Source organism: Sorex fumeus, unplaced genomic scaffold (assembly GCF_029834395.1).
Source record: "Sorex fumeus unplaced genomic scaffold, SorFum_2.1 ptg000021l, whole genome shotgun sequence".
In the NCBI taxonomy this organism is placed as follows: Eukaryota; Metazoa; Chordata; class Mammalia; order Eulipotyphla; family Soricidae; genus Sorex; species Sorex fumeus.
The window spans coordinates 17,280,552-17,295,933 of NW_026606078.1; positions in this window are offsets into that span (position 1 = coordinate 17,280,552).

A 15,382-nucleotide genomic window follows, 5' to 3' on the forward strand; every position below is an offset into this window, starting at 1 on the left:
GTCAGGAATTTTTCTTCATAGCTTGGAGACCAACCACACAAACTAGCAGAAAAGGCAACTCAGGTAGAAAATGTAGCACCGAATAAAGGGTGTTGAGAGGATCCTCCCAGGATGGTAGAGAATTATGAACATATAGACCAAGGATGAATGTCACTCAATGCCTCTTCTGCAAACCACAACACCTAAAAGGAGAGAGAGAACAAAGGGGAATGCCCTCCCACAGAGTCAGGGTGGAATGAGGGGATAGGGGGTAGGAAGCATACTGGGATCCCTGGTGGTGGGAAATGGGCACTGTGGAGGGATGGGTATTTGGGTATTTGATCATTGTATCATTGAAACCCAAGCACAAAAATTCATATGTCTACAACCGTACCTCATGGTATCTCACTAATAAAAATTTAAAAATTAAAAATAAAAAAATTGGAACATAAAGTAAATATAAACAAGAGAAAGATCTAGCAATAGAAAAGAGGACTATAGTACTCAAAACGTTGAGAAACAGTCACATTGGCAAGTATTTTTAAATACGCCTATAGGAGAGAATATAGCATTGTTCATGAACAAATCTACTCTATGGATTCATCTCATCCTTGAAATGGAAAAGGACAATGTGTTACAGTTACCAATTTGCAAATAAGATATATACCATCTATTTTTTGCTATGTTTCTATGCTTTACCGAGTATTATTCTGATTTTTAAATTTACTTTAAGGATTAAAACAGTATTTGCCTGCATTAAACTTTTTAATTAAATGTTTTATTAGAAATGATTTTTAATCATTAAGAATGTTTTTTTTTACTCCAGGTTTAGTTGAGATTACTGAAAACTAGGTCTAAAGTGAAGTTTATTTGGATTGGTAGAAATAGAGTAGGGAGGACTACAGATGGAATTAGAGATTATAGGTTACCACATTCAATTCCTAATAAAACAAGTAAAGGACAGTGTCTCTGAAAGACTTTTGAAAAGATATCTCTATTTAACCTGTAAATTCAGCATTTTCTATATTAAATTAAAAGTGAATTAATTTTCCTATATTTGGTCTTTTAAAGACATTCCAGTTTGGTTAAGGAAACAAACACTGCTTATGAAATCATAACAACTCAATCATAAAAACCTGATTATTACTTCCGTTTCCAAGAATGTCAATGCTAGGAATTATTTCCCTTGGTATCACTAGTGTACATGATAGTCATATGAATACATCTGTGAGGATATATCATTGTTATCTAATTCAGAGATTAGATATGTAGAGATTAGATCACATAGCTGAGTGTGATCTCAACTTTCCTAGACACTCCCCTGCCCCAAATACCCAAAGACTTGTACTGATCTTTAAGGATCCATGACTTTTTCCCATCCCATCTCCCAGAATCTTTTAAAATTTCTTTTCAAATACTAATGTAACGACTTTAGAAAATATTGAGTTAACCTTAATTGTTGTACTTTAGCTTTTATATATAGAACCAAGAAAATTTTTTAAAGGGTATTTTTTAAATTCTTTGCAAAATTGTAATAAAACATTATCATTGAGTCCCTCAATATACTTTATATAAAGCTGATTATACCTATTAAAATTAATATAACTTTAAATAATGTTTAGAAATGAAGTTGATGAATTTTAAGTCTATAGAAAGATATTGACAATATATCAAGGATATTTGAGGAGCAAGAACACATGGCTGTTATCGTTTCTTAAGGTTATTTTTGTTGCTTTTATAGAATATGTTTTCCCTGAGTTTTTGTTAATAGCTTCAGTTTCTTAGAAAGCATTGTAATAAATTATATTATTTTAAAAAAATTATAAAAAGTGTGTTTGTAAGTGGATTCTGTATGTATGGAACCTGGAAACCTACATTAAACATGATGTTTATAACAGAAATACCATCTGCACTTCTATGTTTATTGTAGTACTATTCACAATAGCCAGAAGAAACTATGATATAACTGCACAATGGAATACTATGCAGTTGTTAGTAAACTGAAGTCAGGAAATTTGCTTATAAATGGATGTACAAGGAAGAATATCATGCTGAATGAAATCAGACATAAGGAAAGGGATATACTGATTGGACTACCCCTTTTTTGGGGTTATAAAAAACCAGAGTATGAGACTAATACCCAAGGATAACAGAAACACAGGCCAGGAGAATTGGTCAATGGTTGGACACTTGCCACAAGTGCTGAAGGCAGGCATTTGGAATAAAGAAAGGACCGCTATGACAATGATATTTGGAAGTGATTAATCTGGATGAGAACTGAGACCTGAAAGTAGGTAAAGGAACAAAGGTGATAATCTCTCAGTATCTGAATTACAATCCATAATGCCCAAAAGTTGAGAGAGAGAGAGAGAGAGGGAGAGAGAGAGAGAGAGAGGTGCCTGTCATAGTGTAGAGACAGCAGGCTGTCAGGTGGGGTTTGGGGTTGGGAGAGGGAGTGGTGGGAGAGAAACTGGGGACAGTAGCAATGAAACTGTATACTAGAGGAGGTGGGGTGTTAAAATATCCTATGATTGAAACTGAATCCTGAAAAGGTTTGTAATTTGTGTCTCGTGCTGATTCAATACAAAAAACATGATATTTAGGTTCTACTACCATGCTTAACCTATGAATTAGCTGAAATTTCTTTTTATCACCTTGGCTGGGCACATTACATGGGTTTCTGTGTGGTAAAACTTTTTTTGTTTTATGGGAACTTAAAAGACAAAACTAATAGGGTTGGGACTTCTGGTGGAAGGAGAAAAGAGCACAAAATCCCCTAGTGATCACAGCTCAGTAGGGTCAGCTAACTTGCGTTATGACTGACCTCCTTCCCTGATTTCCTCTTTTGTAATGTGGAAAAGTAAAATGACTTTGCAGGCTGCCAGGGAATTGTCCCCTACAGTTCACACTATTTTCTTTTCGATCAAAATTGTTTAAAGATTATTTTAAAAATTTGGAGCTTAACATGCAAAAAATGGGCTTAGAACTCTGCCTAACACCATGTACAAAAGTAAGATCAAAATGGATTAAAGACCTCAACATCAGACCATTCAGCATAAGGTGCATTGAAGACAAAGTTGGCAAAACCCTCCATGACATTGAGGCTAATGGTATTTTCAAAGATGCCACACCACTGGCCTAGCAAGTGAAAACAGAGATAGATAAATCCCATAACAATAATGAAAGTGAAAACAGAGATAGACAAAATCCCATAACAATAATCTCTCTCAATGTCAATGGGCTAAACGCACCAATTAAAAGACATAGAGTGGCAGGATGGATTAGAAAATTGAACCCAACATTCTGCTGCCTGCAAGAAACGCATCTCAATAGTCAAAGCAAACACAGACTCAGAGTCAAAGGCTGGAAAACAATCCTACAGGCAAACAGCTCCCATAAAAAAGCTGGGGTAGCCATCCTTATATCAGACCACATCGATTTCAGAGTGAGAAAGGTCATAAGAGACAGTGAAGGCCATTTCTTATTGATCAGAGGATCTGTACAACAGGAAGAACTTACAATAATAAATGTATATGCACCTAATGAGAGACCAGCAAAGTACTTAAAACAACTACTCATAGATTTGGAATAAGACATCAATAGCAACACAATACTAGTGGGAGACTTCAACACTGCTTTGTCACCTCTTGATAGATCAACCAGACTCAAGCTTAGCAAGGACATACTTCATTTGAGGGAAACAATGGAAGAAAGGGACTTAGTAGATATATACAGGACACTTCATCCACAAAAAGCTGAATACACATTCTTCTCAGGCGTACATGTAACATTCTGCAAGATAGACCACATGCTGAGCCACAAAACATGCCTCCATAAAATTAAGAAGGTAGAGATTGTATCAACAATCTTCTCAGACCATAATGCGCTGAAATTAGAAGTAAATCACACACAAAAACAGAAAACTAAATCAAACACCTGGAAATTAAACAGTGCACTATTGAACAACGAGTGGATTCGACAGGAAATCAAAGAGGAAATCTAAAGATTCCTAGAAACGAATGAAAATGAGAACACGAGTTACCAAAACTTATGATACACAGCAAAGGCTGTGTTAAGAGGAAAGTTTATAGCTCTACAAGCATTCCTCAGGAAGGAGGAGCGAGCACACATAAGTAACCTAACCTCACAGCTTAAGAGCTTGGAGAAGGACCAAAAAAAGGAGCACAAACCGAAGAGGAGAAAGGAAATAATAAATCTCAGAGCAGAGATTAACGAGATGGAAACCCAAAAAACAATCCGAAAGATCAATGAAACCAAAAGCTGGTTCTTCGAGAAAATTAACAAGATCGATTAGCCTCTAGCAAAACTCACAAAGAAAGGGAGAGAGAAAATCCTAATAAACCGAATCAGAAATGAAAAGGGGGTCATTACAACAGAAACCACAGAAATTCAGAGGATCCTCAGGGAGTACTTTGAGAAGCTTTATGCCACGGAACATCAAAACCTCGAGGAAATGGATAAATTCCTAGACTCCTACGGACTCCCAAGGCTGAACCAAGAAGACCTGGAATACCTGAACAGACCTATCACCATCAAGGAAATTGAAATGGTAATAAAAAGTCTCCCCAAGCACAAAAGTCCTGGCCCGGATGGATTCACTAGTGAATTCTTCCAAATCTTTAAAGAGGACTTACTCCCGATGCTCTTTAAGCTTTTCCACGAAATTGAAATATCAAAAACACTTCCGAACAGTTTCTACGAAGCAAATATCACACTGATACCAAAAGCAGAGAGAGATACCACAAAGAAAGAGAATTACAGGCCGATATCCCTGATGAACACAGATGCAAAGATCCTCAACAAACTACTAGCAAATAGAATCCAACTACTCATCAAAAAGATCATACACCATGACCAAGTAGGATTCATCCCAGGGATGCAAGGATGGTTTAACATTCGGAAATCAATCAACATAATCCACCACATCAACAAAAGAAAAGATAAAAAGCATATTATCATATCAATAGATGCAGAGAAAGCATTTGATAAGATCCAGCACCCCTTTATGATGAAAACCCTAGCCAAAATGGGTATAGAGGGGACGTTCCTCAACATAATTAAAGCCATCTACCACAAGCCTACAGCAAGCATCATCCTCAATGGGGAAAAACTGAGAGCCTTCCCTCTAAGATCAGGGACGAGACAGGGATGCCCACTCTCTCCAATGCTGTTCAATATAGTACTGGAAGTACTTGCAATAGCGATTAGGCAGGAAAAAGATATTAAGGGCATTCAGGTAGGAAAGGAAGAAATCAAGCTCTCACTATTCGCAGATGATATGATACTCTACTTAGAGAACCCAATAACTTCCACCAAAAAACTCCTAGAAACAATAGACTTGTATAGAAAAGTTGCAGGTTATAAAAACAATACCCAAAAGTCCATGGCTTTCCTATACGCAAACAGTGAGAGAGAAGAAAGCAACATGAAAAAAACAATCCCATTCACAATTGTGCCCCAGAAAATCAAGTACCTAGGAATCAGCTTAACTAAGGAAATAAAGAACCTGTACAAAGAAAACTACAAAACGCTACTTCAGGAAATAAAAGAGGACATGAGGAAATGGAAAGATATCCCCTGCTCATGGATCGGGAGACTTAACTTTGTCAAAATGGCAATACTACCGAAAGCATTGTATAAATTCAATGCAATCCCTATAAGGATACACACGACATTCTTCAAAGAAATGGAGCAAACACTCTTGAAATTTATATGGAACAATAAGCCCCCACGAATAGCTAAAACAATTCTTGGGAAAAAGAAAATGGGAGGAATCAACCTCCCGAACTACAAACTGTACTACAAAGCAGTAATAATTAAAACAGCATGGTACTGGAACAAAGGCAGAACTGCAGACCAATGGAACAGGGTTGAATACACTGACATCTCTCCTCAATCATATGCTCATCTAATCTTTGATAAAGGTGCAATTAATGTGAAGTGGAGTAAGGAAAGCCTCTTTAATAAATTGTGTTGGCATCACTGGACGGCTACATGCAAAAAAATAGGCTCAGAACTCTGCCTAACACCATGTACAAAAGTAAGATCAAAATGGATTAAAGACCTCAACATCAGACCAGAAACCATAAGGTACATTGAAGATAAAGTTGGCAAAACCCTCCATGACATTGAAGCTAATGGTATCTTCAAAGATGCCACGCCACTGGCCGAGCAAGTGAAAACAGAGATAGATAAATGGGACTATCTTAAACTAAGAAGCTTCTGCACCTCCAAAGAAACAGTGACCAAAATACAAAGACAGTCTACAGAATGGGAAAGGATATTCACCGAATACACATCTGACAAGGGGTTGATATCCAGGATATACAAAATACTGGTTAAACGCCACAAGAAGAAAACATCCAACCCCATCCAAAAATGGGGCAATGAAATGAACAGAAAATTTCTCAAAGAAGAAATCCGAATGGCAAAAAAGCACATGAGAAAATGCTCTACATCATTAATCATCAGGGAGATGCAGATCAAAACCACAATGAGATACCATCTCACACCTCAGACATTGGCCCACATTCAAAAGAACAAAAGCAACCGATGCTGGCGTGGATGTGGCGAGAAAGGGACACTCCTTCACTGTTGGTGGGAATGTCCACTGGTTCAGCCCTTCTGGAAAACAGTATGGACGATTCTCAAAAAATTAGAAATTGAGCTCCCATTTGACCCAGCAATACCACTCCTGGGAATATATCCCAGAGAGGCAAAAATGTATAGTCGAAGTGACATCTGCACTTGTTTGTTCATTGCAGCACTCTTTACAATAGCCAGAAACTGGAAGAAACCTGAATGCCCAAGAACAGATGACTGGTTAAAGAAACTTTGGTACATCTACACAATGGAGTACTATGTAGCTCTTAGAAAAGATGAAGTCATGAAATTTACATACAAGTGGTACAATATGGAAAGTATCATGCTAAGCGAAATGAGTCAGAAAGAGAGGGATAGACATAGAAAGATTGCATCCATCTGGGGGATATAAAGTAACAAAGTATGAGATTAATACCCAAGAATAGCTGAGATCAGCACCAGGAGGATTACTCCATAACTTAGAGGCCATCCGGGTATCCTAGAGGAAAGGGCAGTTCAGATAGAGAAGGGAGCACCAAATAAAGGATGTTTGGAGGATCCTCCAGGAGGGGAGATGCATGTCGAATGTAGACTATGGACTGAACATGTTTGCCACTCAATGCCTCTTTTGCAAACCACAACACCCAAAAGGAGAGAGAGAACACAGGGGATTGCCCTGCCACAGAGACAGGGGGGATGGGGGGATGGGGGTGGGGGGATATTATCCATGGTGGTGGAAAATGGGCACTGGTGGAGGGATGGGCATCTGATCATTGTATAATTGAAACCAAAGCACAAAAAATTGTAAATCTACAACTTTAAAAAAAATAAAATAAAATAAAGGGAAAAAGAAAACAAAACAAAATAAAAAAAAAGACACTGAATCCTGAAAAGGTTTGTAATTTGTGTCTCGTGCTGATTCAATACAAAAAACATGATATTTAGGTTCTACTACCATGCTTAACCTATGAATTAGCTGAAATTTCTTTTTATCACCTTGGCTGGGCACATTACATGGGTTTCTGTGTGGTAAAACTTTTTTTGTTTTATGGGAACTTAAAAGACAAAACTAATAGGGTTGGGACTTCTGGTGGAAGGAGAAAAGAGCACAAAATTCCCTAGTGACCACAGCTCAGTAGGGTCAGCTAACTTGCGTTATGACTGACCTCCTTCCCTGATTTCCTCTTTTGTAATGTGCAAAAGTAAAATGACTTTGCAGGCTGCCAGGGAATTGTCCCCTACAGTTCACACTATTTTCTTTTCGATCAAAATTGTTTAAAGATTATTTTAAAAATTTGGAGCTTAACATGCAAAAAATGGGCTTAGAACTCTGCCTAACACCATGTACAAAAGTAAGATCAAAATGGATTAAAGACCTCAACATCAGACCATTCAGCATAAGGTGCATTGAAGACAAAGTTGGCAAAACCCTCCATGACATTGAGGCTAATGGTATTTTCAAAGATGCCACACCACTGGCCGAGCAAGTGAAAACAGAGATAGATAAATGGGACTATCTTAAACTAAGAAGCTTCTGCACCTCCAAAGAAACAGTGACCCAAATACAAAAACAGTCTATAGAATGGGAAAGGATATTCGCTGAACACACATGTGACAAGGTGTTGATATCAAGGATATACAAATTACTGGTTGAACTCCACAAGAAGAAAACATCCAACCACATCAAAAAAATGGGGCAATAAAATGAACAGAAACTTTCTCAAAGAAGAAATCTGAATGGCAAAAAAGCACATGAGAAAATGCTCTACATAATTAATCATCAGGGAGATACAGATCAAAATGAGATACCACAATGAGATACCATCTCACACCTCAGAGACTGGCCCACATTCAAAAGAACAAAAGCAACCAATGCTGGCGCAGATGTGGCAAGAAAGGGACACTCCTTCACTGTTGGTGGGAATGCCGACTGATTCAGTCCTTCTGGAAAACAGTATGTACAATTCTCAAAAAATTAGAACTTGAACTCCCATTTGACCCAGCAATACCACTCCTGGGAATATATCCCAGAGAGGCAAAAATGTATAGTCGAAGTGACATCTGCACTTGTTTGTTCATTACAGCACTCTTTACAATAGCCAGAAACTGGAAGAAACCTGAATGCCCAAGAACAGATGACTGGTTAAAGAAACTTTGGTACATCTATACAATGGAGTATTATGTAGCTGTTAGAAAAGATGAAGTCATAAAATTTACATACAAGTGGTACAATATGGAAAGTATAATGCTAAGCGATATGAGTTAGAAAGAGAGGGATAGACATAGAAATATTGCATTCATCTGGGGGATGTAAAGTAACAAAATACGAGATTAATACCCAAGATTAGCTGAGATCAGCACCAGGAGCATTACTCCATAGCTTAGAGGCCAGCCGGGCATTCTAGGGGAAAGGGCAGCTCAGATAGAGAAGGAGCACCAAATAAAGTGTGTTTGAAGGATCCACCAAGGAGGGGAGATGCATGTTGAAAGTAGACTATGGACTAAACATGTTTGCCACTCAATGTCTCTTTTGCAGAACACAACACCCAAAAGGAGAGAGAGAACAAAAGGGATTGCCCTGCCACAGAGGCAGGGTGGGATGGGGTGGGGGTGGAGGTGGGAGGGATATTATCCACGGTTGCAGAAAATGGGCACTGGTGGAGGGATGGGTATTTGATCATTGTATAATAGAAACCCAAGCACAAAATTTGTAAATCTACAACTGTACTTCATGGTGTTTCACTAATAAAAAGAAAAAAAAAAGGAAAAAAATGGAGCTTAATGATTTGTTCTCATATATTTTCCCTACATGGTGTAATTTGGCATTGATCTAGGAAGGCCAGCATGAAAAAGTTGAGGTGTATATCTTAACCACCAATGCCAAAACCACTGTAAGTATGGAACCCAAAGTCAATAGTTAACCTTCAAAATGTGTTCGTCAAGGAAATCGGTGGGAATGCAGGGCGAAATGGGTCGTTTGTTGGTTGAGGGATGAAGACACTGGTGGTGTGATTAGAATTGGAATATTGTATGACAAAACTCCATTATAAATGACTTTGTAAATCAAAACTGCCTAAATGTTAAAAAAAAGAGAAGTCAACTCATATCTATATTTCAAGAAAGCTTGTCTTAGCAAATTTTGGCATGGAGAGCATAGTTGGTAGAGAGATGGAGAAAGAAAGGGAGAGTTGAAGGTTGGGAAGAGAATCCTGGATATCATGGAAGAGATGAAAGTTGATCTTAGAAGATTTGGAGCCATCAGAGTTTAGAGAGTTAAATGGTGAGACCATAGCAGTTTAGGTAGTTAAATAGTGAGATTGGTTTAAGTCATCAGCAGTGTATACATAGAGTTCAAAGACCTCACAGATATTCGGGCTATATCAACTAACAAGGGGACCGTTTTTTTCCTGAAGCTCTATTTAAGTATAATATATTGCCAGAAAGAATGATAAGAAGCTGGTTCTCTTTTTCACAGATTAGTACAATAGAGATGAAAACTTTTATACAAAGGAATCTATCACCTTGTCCTGTTGCTCTGCTTTCTTTTCATCATTTCATTCTCCTCCATGTCCCTACCTAATCAGGGCTCTCCACATTTCTCAGCAGCGTCACCACATAGCCTCAGAGCATGTATTAACTGCCAGTAGCTCACAGTTCTCTTGTTTTACCCACACCCAGGCCAGAGCTATCCTTCTGCAAATGAAGATGTCTGCTAAAGTCCCATTCTTCCTTGAAGTGGCAGTCATGGTGTACCTCTTCTTAATCATTGTGTTTACAAATTTCGATGAATGTCACTATACTAGTGACAGGGATTTTCCAAACTAAGGGAAGAATAAACATTTTCCATTACCCCAAGAATTTTGGGCAGTTATTTTCTATCCACTGCAAATAATATATGATAATTAGTCAAAGGAACTGAAATAAAAACAGGGACATTTGTCAATTTGGTGCCATGACTAGTCAGTCTTAGTATAAATATATATTTCTAGAAAAAAAAGCAGAAGAAAACGAGTTGGTTGCTAGCAAAGAATGCCAAATCTCTGCCAAGAAATCCCTTGAAAATAAAAATTGTGACTATGGACTGAACATGATTGCCACTCAATGCCTCTTTTGCAGACCAAAACACCCAAAAGGAGAGAGAGAACAAAAGGGAATGCCCTGCCATAGAGGCATGGTGGGATGGGTGGATGTGTGTGGGAGGGATACTGGAATCCATGGTGGTGGAAAATGGGCAATGAGGGAGGGATGGGCATTTGATCATTGTATAATCGAAACCCAAGGAAAAAAATTGGTAAATCTACAACTGTACCTCATGGTGTTTCACTAATAAAAATTTAAAAAAAATAAAATAAAAATTGTTTTGTCTGCCAGAGATCAATAGATGGGAACCTGAGTGAAGGCAAAAGATTAAGTTGGTTGACTTTTATTTTTCCTTGAGTATATAAATTTGATTTTGGAATCAATTTATTTGACAGTTTATCAAGACAGAGAAATTTTCATCACTTCTCTTATTTAAAAGTATATTGATACACAAAATAAGTGGGGAACCTTTATTGCAGATGCTTGTTTAAATTGTTTGGCATGGAACCAGAGACACCAGCTTTCATTCAAAAAGTGGCCAGTGAGATTAATACCAGGAGTTTTGCTCCATGGTTTGGAATCCAGCCACACATTCTAGGGGGAAAGGGAGCTCATATAGAGTAAGGAGCACCAAATAAAGGGTGTTTGGAGGATCCTCCCAGGATTGGTGAAGCATTCTGAAAGTAGAGTATAGACCAACATGATTGCCAGTCAATGCCTCTTTTGCAAACCACAACACCCAAAAGGAGAGAGAGAACAAAAGGGAATGTCCTGCCACAAAGGCATGGTGGGATGGGGGGATAAGGGGTGGGAGGGACACTGGGACCCGTGGTGGTGGAAAATGGGCACTGGTGGAGGGATGGGTATTTGATCATTGTACAATTGAAACCCAAGCACAGAAATTTGTAAATCTATAACTGTACCTCAAGGTGTTTCACTAACAAAAATTTAAAAAAAATGTAAATGACAGAGAATGGGCACTGATTGAGGGATGGGTACTGGATCATTGTATAACTGAAACCCAAGCACAAAAATTTGTAAGTCTACAACTGTACCTCATGGTGTTTCAGTAATAAGCATTAAAAGAATAAAAAGTGAGGCAATGCATAAAAAAAAGTGGTCAGGTACCATCAATGCTGCTGCCCACACCCACACCGGGAGTGACAATGCTATGAGCAAGGGTTTCCATACTTGGATTCTCAAGATAGTGCCCCAGGAAATACTGACACGCAGCAGCATTTTGGACCCAACCTATTATAAAACTTGTTAGAGGTTGATACCAAACAAGAAAATTCAGGACTGTTGTGTAGCTTCTTTGATAATTTATTTTTCTCTAGTAGCTTGTAGATATTAGGGGTGGCAGTGGTATATTCTATAATAAACAGTATTGCGTTTTTAAAATGTTGAAGGCCTAAGGTACATAAAAGAGGCAAAATAAAATGAGTAAATCTGTACACACATGAACACTTTTGTTGTTTCTTTAGCAATGGCTTGGATGAAAACTGTAGATGGGTAGAATGTATTTAAGTAGCTGGAGATAGGGATCAGGGGTGGTGCGGACTGCAGGGGAGGGTGGAAAGATGGGAAGAGATTATAAGTGTGTGTGTTTATGAGTGCTATTGTGTGAGAATGTTGAGTTTATAAGAATTCATGCATGAATGTGTGAGTAAGAGAGAGAGAGAGAGAGAGAGAGAGAGAATGAGTGTGTGTGCATGTATCCGTGTGTGTGTGTTTTCTTAGAAAAATCCTATATTTCACCTGAACTACTGTACCAAGTGATGCTGTCATTCATTTTGAGAATGTAATAAATAATTTTTATTAAATTCAGGTGGTGAAATATGTTGGCCTTTAAGCCCTTCCCCTCCTCCAATTCATCAAATTCTTCCTATAATTTTCATTTACTCCCTGACCTCTTCAGGACTCAATTGGATTCAATGTGCCACATCCAAATTTATCTCTTTTAGAAAAAGTAATTAGATTAAAATATAAATCACACTATTGTTAACATTCAAGTGGGTTCTAATGATAATAAATAATTTCTATTCATAGAAGTACTTATTCAGGCCACACAATAAGGAAAAATTCAGAATATTGGACAGAAGTCAATTATTTCTCAAGCAGAACTAGCTATATTATAGCCATTCTAAAGATGTTAGAAATTTGCAGTCCAAACATTAGAGGTTCATGCTATAAGTAAAAGATTTCTTGTTTTCTCACCTGAATCCTATTCTCCATAATAATAATTGAATATATGAATAAGTGACAGAAATAATTGAATGTTGTTTTCTTCACTTGAAGGTTTTATTCACAGATCTTGTCTCATAAAAATTATTCAGAAAACATTATATTAAACAAACATTCCATGGTGATTAATCAGAATTCTTATGTTTGAAAGTGACAAACTCATACCACACTCATTTTAAACTAAGAATATACTTGATTCATGTGCCTATAAAGCTGGAGTGCCCTCTAGGTATGGTTGGGCCCAAAGAGTTGATTTTTATTTATTTACTTATTGATTGATTGAGTGATTGACTGAATCACCATAAGTGGTTGACTGAATCACCATTGAGTGATTGACTGAATCACTAGGACATAAAGAGATACAAAGCTGTTCATGAGTAGGTTTCAGTCATACAGTGTTCCAAGACCCATTGCTCCACCAGTGAACATTTCCCACCTACAGTGTCCCCAGTTTTCCCCCGGAAATCCTTTATCTCCCTCTCTCTCTCCTCACCCCCGCCCCCTGTCTCTCCCTTTCTTCTACCTATCTACCTATCTACCGATCTCTCCCTTTTGAGGCATCATGGTTTACAACACAGGAACTCATAGGTTTCCATGTTTCTTCCTTTACCTATTTTCACTTCACCGTTCTTTTCCAGCATGATCATTTCCAACTATCTTTGTCATAGTGGTCTCTTCTCGATCCCAACTGCCATCTCCCGTAGCCCATAAGGTAGGCTTCTAAGAGTGGACCAATCATCCTGGCCCTTATTTCTACTATCCTAAGGTATTAATCTAAAGTTATGTTTTTTCATATCCCACAAATGAATGTAATCCTATATCTGTCTGTCTCCTTCTGACTAATCACACTCAGCATGATACTCTTCATGTACATCCATTTATAAGCATACTTGATAACTTCATTTTCACTAACAGCTGCATAGTACTCCATTGTTTAGATATACCATAGTTTCTCTAACTAATCATTGAGAATTCTTGGGCATACAAGTTGTTTCCAGATTCTCACTATTGTGAATAGTGCTGCAATGAACATAGAAGTGCAGATAGCATTACTGCTGTGTGTTTTGGGGCCTGGGAGTATATTGACAAAAGTGGTATTGCTGGATTCATGGAAGCTCAATTTGTAACTTTCTGAGAAATGCCCATTTTGTTTTCCGAAAAGGCTGAACCAATCGGCATCCCCACCAACAGTGAAGAAGAGACCCTTTCTCCGCACTTCCATGCTGACATTGGTTGCTCTTGTTCTTTTTGATGTGTGTCAATCTCTGTGGTGTGAGATATTTCATTGCTGTTTTGATTTGTATCTCCCTGATGATTCATGATGTAGAACATTTTACCTCTGTTTTTTGGTCATTTGTATTTATTCTTTGAGGAAGTTTCTGTTCATTTCTTCTCCTCATGTTTTGGTGGGGTTGGATGTCTTTTTCTCATAAAGTTCTAACAGTGCCATATATATCTGGGGTTATATACAATAAGGGGTTAATTATATGGGTATTGCATAAATAATTTTCCCCCATTATGAGGGCTGTCTTTTTATCATGGTCACCATTTTTTCTGAGTTGCAGAAACTTCTTGGTTTAATGTAGTCTCATTTGGTTTTCTTCACTTCCTCTTCCTTGGTCAGTGGTGCATCATTCTAGAAGTTTCCCTTACCTTTAATGTCATGGAGGGATCTTCCCACATTTTTCTCCATATATCTTAAGAATTCAGGTATGATATTGAGGTCTCTAATTCATTTGATCTGACTTTGTGCCTGGCACTATAAAGAGGTCTGAGTTAAACTTTTTTTTTTTTTGTTTTTGTTTTTTGGGTCACACCGGGCGATGCTCAGGGGCTACTCCTGGCTCCTGCACTCAGGAATTGCTCCTGGCGGTGCTCGGGGGACCATATGGGATGCTGGGAATCGAACCTGTGTCGGCCATGTTGGCTGCGTGCAAGGCAAACGCCCTACCCGCTGTGCTATTCCTCCAGCCCTGAGTTAAACTTTTTTTGCATGTTGCTGACCAATTTTCCCAGCAGCACTTGTTGAAGAGACTTCCTTGCTCAACTTCATATTTATTGAGCCTTTATGATACATTAGGTAATAATAATCTGAGGGCCAGCGTCAGGATATTTGACTATATTCCATTGACCTGAGGACTCTCTTTATCTGAATATCATGCTAATTTGATTACTACGACTTTGTAGTAGGGTTTGAAGTTGGGGAAGGTGTTCCCTTCTTCTTTTTACCAAAGATTGCTTTAGCTCATCATGGGAGTTTATTGTTGTGTATGAGTTTCAAGAGGGTTTAATCTATTTCTTTGAAAAATGTTATGGGTATCCTTATAGAAAGTGCATTAAATCTTTATAGCGCTTTGGGGTGTATTGCCATTTTGACAGTGTTAATCCTCTCAATCAATGAGCATGGGATGTGATTCCATTTCCTCATATCCTCTTTTATTTCATGAAGTAGTGTTTTGTAGAGTGTTTTTGGTAT